Source organism: Silene latifolia, chromosome 11, assembly GCF_048544455.1.
Source record: "Silene latifolia isolate original U9 population chromosome 11, ASM4854445v1, whole genome shotgun sequence".
In the NCBI taxonomy this organism is placed as follows: Eukaryota; Viridiplantae; Streptophyta; class Magnoliopsida; order Caryophyllales; family Caryophyllaceae; genus Silene; species Silene latifolia.
This window is the reverse complement of record NC_133536.1, coordinates 151,862,249-151,873,575: the sequence shown is the minus strand read 5'-3', so window position 1 is coordinate 151,873,575 and position 11,327 is coordinate 151,862,249. Positions and strand designations below refer to the sequence as shown.

General features: G+C 40.2%; 1 non-coding gene across 1 annotated transcript; it reads right to left on the bottom strand.

Annotated features, from left to right (window-relative positions):
* Positions 1–10,388: 10,388 nt before the first annotated feature.
* Positions 10,389–10,495, bottom strand: LOC141616420 (small nucleolar RNA R71). The gene has a single exon (XR_012530769.1). It is a non-coding gene; the product is annotated as a small nucleolar RNA R71 (small nucleolar RNA).
* Between the last annotated feature and the right edge of the window lie 832 nt (positions 10,496–11,327).

Sequence of the window (11,327 nt, the reverse complement as noted above, 5' to 3'; positions counted from 1 at the left end):
AATTGCTTTTAACTTCATTAAAAGAGGCCTTGTTCTTGTGGTATACTTTCCAAAGGCCTCAAATCAAGGGCTTTATCATTGCCTGATCAAATAAGGAAATTGTGACAATGACATTTCATTTACCATTGCTTTATAATTTTATGCTAAATGAGCTGCTTAACTGCTTTGTTAACCCTGGATTTTGATGGATGGTGCAGGCTTAATTTAGGCAGCTATCAGCTGGCCAGATTGGCAACTGATAGCTAGACCTTGTGAACCTCCAAGGAATATGTGATGTACCCGATTCAGGCTGAGGTTGACTGGCGACTTAGCCAGGGTCAGGAGTGTTGGTGCCCCCTTGATCAGCTCCTGCTGCAGCCTCCCTAGGTTGAACGGAGCTTAACCTCAGGCTTGGTTCCTCCTTATCTTATGACTCACCATAGTATGGACTTAGATCCCCAACATTAAATATCCCATGCACACCATAGTCACCAGGAAGATAAATCATGTAACCATTAGGACCTATCTTCTCATTGACTTCAAATGGCCCCTCGGCTCTGGGCATCAAATTACTCTTCCTCTTGGATGGGAACCTCTCCTTCCTAAGGCGGATCCTGTATATATAGGCCACCCGCATGCCCGGATGATATGTGGACACGCGGCAATCTCGGCAAGCTTGGTTCCTCCTCATCTTTCGACCGGATCACTTTAGATCGGTTGGTTTCGTCTTGGCAAAGGTCTCGAAACAATGCAAGAGATGTTGGGAGTCGCCACCAAGCATTTTTGGGATTCTTGGAACCCGTTCTAATCCACTTTATACCTAGGTCAACCAAGGCAAATAGCGGTGTTTGACATAGGTACTAAAGATAAGGAGTCGTCCCTCTTTAGCATCATATCTCTAGAATGACTCTCATTCGCCCTGGATAAGGTCGTCCACTATGCAAAGTTTCTGATTAAGAGGCGAAGGTATGTATTGGGAAGCCCTCTACTGATCGATCTTGGTTGGTTAAATGCAAAAGTTGATAAAACCGGTAAATGCATGAATGTTCATCCACAAGTTTTAAACCTCACTTGTGAGCTTTCTATGTCGGTTGTTTATCCAAATATCAAGTAATTTATGTCAAGTTGGATTTAAGGTTTATTTGCATGCAAGCCGGAAATTAAACATCCATTTACCGAGTTAGGTTTATGGTGCATAACGTGATCCATCTGTCTTAAAAAGGTGTTTTGCAAATACAAGGTAAAAGGGCAGGCTTGCCATCTGATCCGGCATGTATTCGGGTTAACCGAAGTCGGGATCGTCCTAGACAAGTGCTGGAAATGAAGCAGGACCTACATTAGGCAGCCTATTGAGGCGCGAGCCTGAGGACGATGCATAAGGCCCTATCCAAGTTTTAAAACTGGAAATCAGTATGTGTGTTTAGGCACGAGGCAGCAAACGATCCAAAGGGACGACTCCTGACTGTTGAAAACGTTTTTAAAATGATTTGTAAAATGGTATTTGAACCCGTCTTTGTTTAAAGAATCGTTTAGACCGCTTTTGTGTTAATATGAAGAACGGGACTTGAATAATCATCATTATATTGACGATATTCGATGTCGGGTCCGGTTTACAAGCTTGACATGAATAGTTTTGAAAATGTTGATTATGAACTAATTGTATTAAGTTCATTGTTTGTAATGAGTCAATGTTAATCATCGTACTCGGGTTTAAACCGACATGGTATGTGGAGCAAAGGATGACTATACATGTATGACTAATATGATTGTTTTTGAGATGTAAAGAAATGAATAAAACGTTTTAAAATACCTTTTAAAATGTAATTAACCAAATATTATCACCAAAACACAGATTAAACCATCATGGTATAAGGAACCAAGGGTGAACGTGATTATGGTTAAAAAGATTTTATCATAAAAATGATTTGAAATGGTAAAAACCGGTTGTAAATCGAAATGAAAATGTAAAGGATGAACTCAAACACGTTTGAGTTTTGAGCTGGACACCCCATTCAGGCGCGAGCCACCTAGTTGTGACTTGGGGCTTCTGTTTCCAGTCAAAACTCGGTTTTGGCTCATTCGATCCATATTTTGTACCATGTTATGTATGTTTTAGCATGTTAAGCTCATAAAAATAGATAAAAAGACATGAAAGACGAGGATTATTACACCCTCATACTTACATGCTAGGTTGAAGACAAGAAATCGACAGAAGTGTAAAAACTTGTTAGGTCGGAAAACTCGGTTGAAAATCGGTTTAGCAATGTAAAGAGTGTGTTTAGTTTAGTGATGGTGTAGTTGGTCGAGATGGTCGGTCAAGTGATTTAATGCACGATGACGGTACCAAACAATGTCTATGGTTTGTTTTTTCGGTCGGTAAGTCGAAAATACGTGTTGGTTTGTGACTTGAGAAGTCGAGTCTAGAATTTTATAAGAAATGAGGGCCGGACACTTGCGTACCTTAAAATAGTGGCATTTGAGGGGTATTTATAGAGGATTGAGTGGTTGTGTGCGTTTTAAGCGACGTGGCCTCATAGGCTACTCGAAGAGGCGCGAGCCATTTCGCGGGTCTTCGAGCTGTCTTGTCACAATCACGAAATTGAAATCATGATTTGTTCTATCCTAGGTTTCGTATGGCATGATTGTTGTACTTGACCATTCAAGTTTTCCGTGTATACTTAACATGGAAGCTTTGTGTTTTTTGAGTCGGTTTTTGGTCCGGTGTCGGTTTTGACTCTACCTAGTATCATTACGACCCCGTCGTCGTGCATAAACACTCCAGGTACTTTTGAAAAGTTTTGAAAATGTTTTTTTTTTCGAAATTGTTTTGAGTTTTCCGACGTAAAGTTATACAAAACTGATGATTAAACGTAGCGATTCCTAAGCATGTTGTAGTCCGATAATCATCGGGTGTTTGTTGGGCATTCAATAGATACTGGGTATCTACAGACCCCCCCACTTTGAGTGAGGCTTGGACAGGGCAAAAGTCATAGTATAGCCCCCAGGTCAATCAAATATTATAACCTGGAGACCGAAGCGACGTCGAGGTTGCTCAAAAGAATTGAGGCCAAGGACCTGCCGTCGGGAAGTGCGACGCTAAGGTGACTCGTGGATACGAGTTAAGGACCTACCGTCAGGAATAGTTTAAACTCTGTCGACTGTCTTGTCGGTCGTTTATAGTCCGTTAGACTACGTATGAAGGCCCGCCAGCCATAGGAAGGAGTCATACCTTAGGCATCTTTGGGATATGTCCTTGAACTGATTCTTGTTCTCGCGCAAAGGCTCGCCAGCCATGTTGCAGATATGATGGGGCTCACCAACTGCGTCGAAGGTGCGTTTTGAGGCTCGCCAGCCATGTTGAACGTGCGTTTTGCGGCTCGCCGGCCATGTTGAGCATGCGTTTTAATGTTCGACAGCCATGTTGAAGATGCGTTATTTTGAGGCTCGCCAGCCATGTCGAAGATGCGTTTTGAAGCTCGTCCGGCATGTTGAGAATGGAATTTGGAGGCTTGCCGGCCATGTTGAAGATGCGTTTTGAGGCTCGCTAGCCATGTTGAGGGTCGAGACGTTGGTGAGTTAGTGGGCTCCGTGGGGAGGTCTTTGATATCCTGCTGGAGAATTTCGGTGTTTATATTGGATGTTTGCGGCGCCGGAAAGAGATAGGCTTGAGCATGGCTCCTACGGTCGGCGGTGATTTCGAATTTCAAAGAGTGGTAACGGTTTTTACTGTTGTTGTCCGGAGTTTGTAGAAATAGCGATGTGAATTCCGCCATTTGATGTTTATTTGGGAGATAACGATTTTAATTCCGTCTCCTCCTGATTTGAAATTTGTGAGGAGGACTGAATTTGAATTTCACTACGATGTTCGAAGGAGTGACGGTTTTTAATTCTGGTTCTTGAAATTTGTGAAATAGCGAATTTGAATTTAACTATTTTGTTATTGATTTAAAAATGACGGTTTTTAATTCCGTCGTTGAAATTTGTGAAAATAGCGAGTTTGAATTTCACTATTTTGTTTTTTCTTTTTATTTGAAAATGAAGGTTTTTAATTCTGTCGTTGAAATTTTGTGAAAATAGCGAATTTGAAATTCCCTATTTTGTACTTTGATTTGAAAATGACGGTTTTTAATTCCGTCGTTTGAAATTTGTGAAAATAGCGAATTTGAATTTCACTATTTTTTTTATTTGAAAATGACGGTTTTTAAATTTTGTGAAAATAGCGAATTTGAAGTTCACTATTTTGTACTTTGGTTTGAAAATGACGGTTTTTAATTCCGTCGTTGAAATTTTGTGAAAATAGCGAACTTGAATTTCACGATTTTGTTTTTGTATTTGAAAGTGACGGTTTTTAATTCCGTCGTTGAAATAGTGAATTTGTGTGGAAATTCTGAGTAAGCAGGGAACACCCCAAAGAGGCGTGGGCCATTCTGCGATGCATGGGGCCTCCCCTTTTTCTGTAAAAAGACGCGAGGGGGCTGTGCACCTCATTATCTTCGTCTTCCTCAACACAACTCGCAAAAAAACCAACCAAATCGCCATTTTCGACTTCGACCTTTGCTTGTTATCATGCCATTGTCCTTATGTCATCTTAAGGTATGTTAATCCTCCTGAACCCATTTGACTTTGTTTGCCTTTTTGTTAATTGAATTAGGGCAAAACCCTAACCCCTTAAAAATCAATTTGGGCGTTTTTGTTTGGCCCAATTTCGAGTGAAATTGATGCTTGCATTAGGTTAGAAACCTGTTTAGGAGTATATGGGTGCTTTTAGTTTGAATTTTGGTCCCTATTCCCGCTCTCTAGGAGCAAAAAAAGTAAATGAGACGAAAGTTCATCTTAATTCACAATGTTGTGTTTGTTTGCTTGAGTTGTGTGCCCCACTTGGTTGCATTGTAGTCGGGGAAGATTGTCTTTGCCATATTAGATCTTCGTTGGGCGTTATGAGCAAAATTTGAATTTTTGCCTTTGTGAGACGATCTTATGCTGATGAAATAATGATGTGACTCATATTTTCATACATTTAGTCCTCAAACTAGCCTCATTCCTATGCTTTCTTGCTTGTATTAGGGTCATTTCTATCTTTAGCTTCCTACTTTGCATATTCTTTGAGGTTTTGTGCCCTTGGGAGGGAAAGAGCGCTAGCCTTGCATGCATGGAGAAAAAATAGAGCTAAATTGATCGCATTTAATGACCAAACATCAAAGGGGAGACTGATACAAAAGGCCTAGGTAGATAGAACAAGTAGAATGGGCAATGATGAAGACCCCCACGACCCCTCAATGATCTCCACGGATCTTGAGGCAGTCAAGAAAAGAGGAAGCCAAGCTGACCCATAATCCGAGCGTCTTGAGAGCAGCCCGAGCGACCTGAAGGGTATCCCGAGCGTCCTGAAGCACAACTCGGGCGTCCCGATGCTCAGCCCGAACGTCCGACAAGCAGGTCGGGCGGTTCCCTATGCAGTATGAGCGTCTAAAGTAGGGAGGTCGTGAGGCTCTTTAAGGACTTGCAAGGCGATAATCTTCTTTTTAGGGACTTAATCGTCATTTAAGCCCTTAGTTGCCCTAATACTTGAACTTAGTATAAATACTCCATTATATTAAGAGATCATTATCAAGTCATTAGAGTCGATTAGAGATCAATTAGCTTAATTACATATTAATCCCTCCTTAATTATTGAAGAATTCTAAGATCTAGTTGGGTAATTGGAAGATTATTTGGGTTTATTGAAGAATTGACAACTCTTCATTCATCAATCAAGTTTTGTTCTATTATTCTCTCCTTCCATTTGTTCATCATAAGTTTAGTATAATTTCTTTAATCCTTGCCTAGTTATTGTTTATTATCTTAATCATTCATCATGTTTGGACCTGTTAATATGATTGGCACCCCTATTAGCACGGTAACCATGATCATGAGTGAGTAGTCTCCTAGCTAGGGTTAATGGGGGATTAGGAGAATTAATCATGGGGGTAGATCCATACTAAATTTAATATGTTTTCATGCGAATGCTTGCTTGTTGTAGTTTCAACTTATGCACTTGTTATGCTTGATTGACAAACTAGCATCAATCTTTTATCCATTTAACAAGACTTGTAAGATATAAACTAACTCAAGGCATGTTAGACCATGCATATAGTTGAATAGAAAGAAACTAAATCAACTTGTAGGTGTTGTAATGTTTTGACCACCTCGGCTCCGGGACCCAAATCTTCCTAGGAATTGTAAGGCATAAACTAACTCGATTCCACAACAACAGTAATTTGCTTGCATCTATGTAAAATTGTTTGTATGATATTCACCATGAATCCCCTATAAACCCATGACACCCTAGTGCCTTTGTTTTTCTATTCACTTCCTTTTATTTGTTAAGTAGTTTTGATAACCATATTAACCCAAACTAAATTGTGACACCCTAAGACATAACTACTTGCAATCGATAACTTAATCCATTACCCATCTCTTGGGATCCGACCTTTACTTACCACTCTACTAAGAGTAGTTTGTTAAGATTATAAATATTGTTTTGATTGGTTAGCTTAGACGATAAGGTTTAGACCGAATAAAAATTGGCGCCGTTGCCCGGAATGGTCTTCAATTGAATTGTTATCAATCTTTGCTTTTAGTTGTGTCTTTCTTTGACTTGGGGAAAAACCTTTCCTCAAGGTACTTCTCACCTTTTTCTCTTAGTTTACATTGCAAGATAGACCTTATATATTGTTGTGTAGAGGACCATGCAAGTTCTACTCTCATCAAAAACCCTTTCAAAGCATTGGAGGCCATGGAAGCAAGTGAGGCCAATGGTAAACATTGGGCATTGGAAGTAGATCTCCTTGAGGCCATTCTAGCCAACAAAGAGCTCACTTATGAGCAATCTATGAGGATAGATAGCAACCTCAAAGATTCATCACAACCCATCAATGTGGATCAAGCAATGAGAATAGAGGTGGAAAGCGTAATGGAGGTGGAATATAATAACCTGACCCACCACCGTCGTAACACAATCCCAATAAGATGAGATGTGTACCTTTGGGCCCAATATTTGTCCTCACTTAAGCCCAAAAGCACAAGGCCTTGTTACTAAGTGTTGGGTCGAATCCTTTATAAACATATCACAACCCTCCTACTTTCCCGATGTGGGACAACTTTTTTTCTCTCAAACTCTTGGGGTGTTACAAACTCCCCCACTTAAATAACTCAACGACCTCGTTGTGCCCGGAGGCTGACCGCAACCAAGCCCAGAATCCTCTCCCGCTAGGTGTGTGACCCGGGTACTCTCAACCACAGGCTCACCATACGGTCGCAGGGTTGCTCTGATACCATTTATAACAAACCGACCCACCACCGTCGTAACACAATCCCAATAAGATGAGATGTGTACCTTTGGGCCCAATATTTGTCCTCACTTAAGCCCAAAAGCACAAGAACTTGCTACTAAGTGTTGGGTCGAATCCTTTATAAACATATCACAAGCCTGCTACTTTCCCGATGTGGGACAACTTTTTTCTCTCAAACTCTTGGGGTGTTACATGGAAAGCATTCCTAATGAACCATCAAAGGTAGAGGTTGAGGTAAAAACACCATCTTTAAAACCTCTTCCCCCTAATTTGAAGTACGCTTACCTTGATAAGTCTAGTTGTATTTTGTTGAATATGACTTGGCTGTGAGCCAAGCCACTTCTATCAATGGTATTCATGTTTTAGACACTTCCAACTCAACTAAAGATATCTATAACATACAATCCAAAAGACTCATAACTAGTAATTCAAATGATTTGTACATTTGGCTTTTTCGATTAGGTCACATAAATGAGAACACATTAAACGCTAGTGTCGTGAGATGAATCTCGAATCTCTATCAGACACTATATCTTCAGGCACCCCATGCTGTCGAACAACGTTTTTCCGATAAGCCATAGCTAACTGTGTCTTAGTCCATGTATCTTTCATTAGCACAAAATGAGCTAACTTGGTCAGTCGATCCACTATAACCCATATGATGCGACCATAATTGGCGCATATTTAGCCCCCGAATTACCATTGTTTCTATGCTTTTTAGTGCCTATTTGGGTCATTTCTTATCTTTAGTTCTTTGTTTTGCATATTCTTTGAGATTTTGATCCCTTGGTAGGAAAGGAGTAAGAATCTTGCATTTTCATGGCAAAACAAGGCTAAATTGATCATATTCAATGACCAAGCATCAAGGAGAGACAAGACTAGAAGGCCTTTGTACATAGCATAGTAGAAGAGCATTGTTGAGAAAAGGATCCTTGAGTCCCCAAGGAAATCCCCAAGGAATTCATGAAGAAAAGGGAAGAAAAAGAAGAAGGAAAGTTGCTGAACTACAATCCGAACGGATTGTAGAGAATCCGTCCGTCCTCGCCAATCCGAGCGTCCCGCAAAGGAATCCGCTCGGATTCCCCGTCGCCAGTCCGAGCGTCTTTCCCAAGAATCCGCTCGGATTCCTCAGCCCAAATCCGGCCGTCCCGACTCCCATCCGCACGGATCACAGCACAGCACGTTTTCATTCCTCAAGCATCGATAAGAGAAGCCCTTCTCTCGGATAATCCCGGAGGCTCCTTGCTCAACTTAAAAAGTGTAATTACTAGTTTAGCCCTTAGTTAACCCTAATGCATCCTCCCTAATTTCCACTATAAATACCCCATTTGTAATAATCAAAAGGACAAGCTCTCTTAGCTAGAAAATCCTTCTCTTAGATTAGATTAGGAGTAGATTAGAATAGATTACTCTTTAATCTTTCCACAAATTACACATTAATCTCTCCTTAATTATTGTTCAAGTTTATTATTCAAGTTTATTATTGGGTAATTGAAGATTATTGGGTTATTATTGGGAGATTGACAACCTTCCATCAATCATCAAGTTCTTCTATTATTCTTTGCATTATTATTTGAATCACCTCAAGTTTGGTATAATTCCTTTACTCTTTAATCTTTATTGTTCATTCCTTCATTCTATTATCATGTTTATACTTGTTGTGATGATTGACACCATTAATGACATGTTTCCCATGATGATGAGTGAGTAGTTACTTAGCTAGGATTAGTGGGTAATTAAGGGAAACCAACATGGGATTGATTCATGCTTAATCTAATATGTTCACATGATTAAATTGCTTGCTTGTTGTGATGTCAACTTTATGCACATGTTATGTTTGATGAAATGCTAAGCCTATGAATCCTTGCATTTTTACCATCTCTTATCTACTCAACTTGACTTGTAAGATATAAACCAACTCGAGTCTTGTTAGACCATGCATAGAAGTCGAATAGGAGGAAAGTAAGTCGACTTGTAGGTGTTGTACAATCTAATCGATTCGGCTCCGGGACCCAACTCTTCTTATGAACCGTAAGATATAACCCAACTCGGTTCCTCCACAACACTAATTGCTTGCAACTTTGTAAACATGTTTGTATGATCAACACCATGAATCTCCTATGACCCCATGATATCCTAGCACTTTTAATCAATTGTTTACATCTTTCCTTTTATTGTTTATCACTTTTATTAGTCTAGACACAACTACAAACCCAAACAAATCGTGACACTAGCATAAATTGAGATAGATAGACTTAGAACCCAAAGCACACCGTCCCATGGATCGACCTCGACTTACCGCTAACTAGTTGTATGTTGAGTATTATAAATGTGTTTGATTGGATGAGTGACGACATCGTTCCGGATCAAAATGGCGCCGTTGCCGGGGACGGTGTTTAATTGATTTAAGATTTCTTTTATTGTTTTTAGTTGTGTCTTTCTTCACCTTGGGGAAGTAAAACCCCTCAAGGTTTGTTCTAATTGTTTTTGAGTTGTTTGATATTTTGCATGTCTAGAAGGTTACAAAGAGATTTGTTACCTTTTGACCGTGAAATCGAAAGAACCTTGACGAATAATAGGAGACTTGTTAGGAGGAATTTGGGAGGTGTTGGTGAAGTTGTTCAACCCACTAGTGAGTTTGTCAATCCTTTCGCAATAGAAGGAGAAGAGAACCCATTAAACAATACCACACAAAATCCACCTACAATGCCTAAATTCTCGTCACACTCTATACCCACCGAGGAGGATTTACCAAATGGTACTCCTACCCCACAACATCTTACCGGAAACTTTATTGCCAAGTCCGCCTTCATCCAACTAGTTGAGAGGAGCCAATTCGGGGGAATGCCTAGTGAGGACCCTCATTCTCATATGGAAACATTTTGTGATTATTGTGAAGCTATCTCTCAAACGGGCGTGACTCAAGACCAAATAAGATGGGTCTTATTTCCTTTTTCGTTAATCGGCACCGCAAAGCAATGGTTGAAGGGCCTTGATAAGGCCACCCTTGGAATAGATTCTTGGAAGAAGCTAGCTCTAGCTTTCTACAAAAATTTCTACCCACCGGAAAAGACTAATATGCTAAGAGCTCAAATTACGGGTTTTAAGCAAAGGGATGAAGAATCTTTGTATGAAGCTTGGGAGCGGTTCAAAGGTATTTGTCGCTCATGTCCTCACCATGGACTTAGCGAATGGTTTTTAGTGCAACAATTTTGGAATGGTTTATATGAAGATTCAAGGAACATTCTCAATATGGGATCAAATGGAATGTTCACCGAAGTTGATGACAATCAAACATGGAACAAGATTGAGGAAATGGCGGTCCATAATTCGCAATATATTAGGCCTCGCAAGGCTACTAGAGGAGGAAAGTATGAAGTGGACACCGTTACTCAATTGGGTGCTCAACTTAGTGCTCACATTGACACAATCAACTTGAAGTTTGAACAAGCTATGGCTAGACTTGAGGAAAACTCAAAATCAACAAAGCATCATGTCAATGCCATGACGGCATCCTCATCAATCCCAAGCGGGATATGTGAGAATTGTGGAACCTTGGGTCTTTACTCAAGCGAATGTAGGGGAACAACCGAGCAAGTCAATGCTTTCCAAGCTTACAAAAGTGGTACCCCTTATTCAAATTTTTACAATGAAAACACCAAGTTCCATCCAAATCTCTCATACAAAAGCCAAAATGTCCAAAACCCTCAAACAACATACACTCCACCACCCATGAGAAATCAAAATCAAAGACCCTTTTTCAATCAAAACCAAGGTTACCAAAATCAAAACCCATACAATCACCACAATGACCAAAGTTTTGATGTCCAAAAAGCGGTCCTCCAAATGCAAAAGAATCAACAAGAATTTTTCACCCAAATGCAAAAAGATAGCCAAGCAAAAGACACCACCATCAACAACATTCTAGCTCACACCAAGATGTTGGAAACACAATTAACTCAACTAGCATCTTCTAGCTCACAAAGACAAAAGGGGCAATTACCACCACAAAGTAAT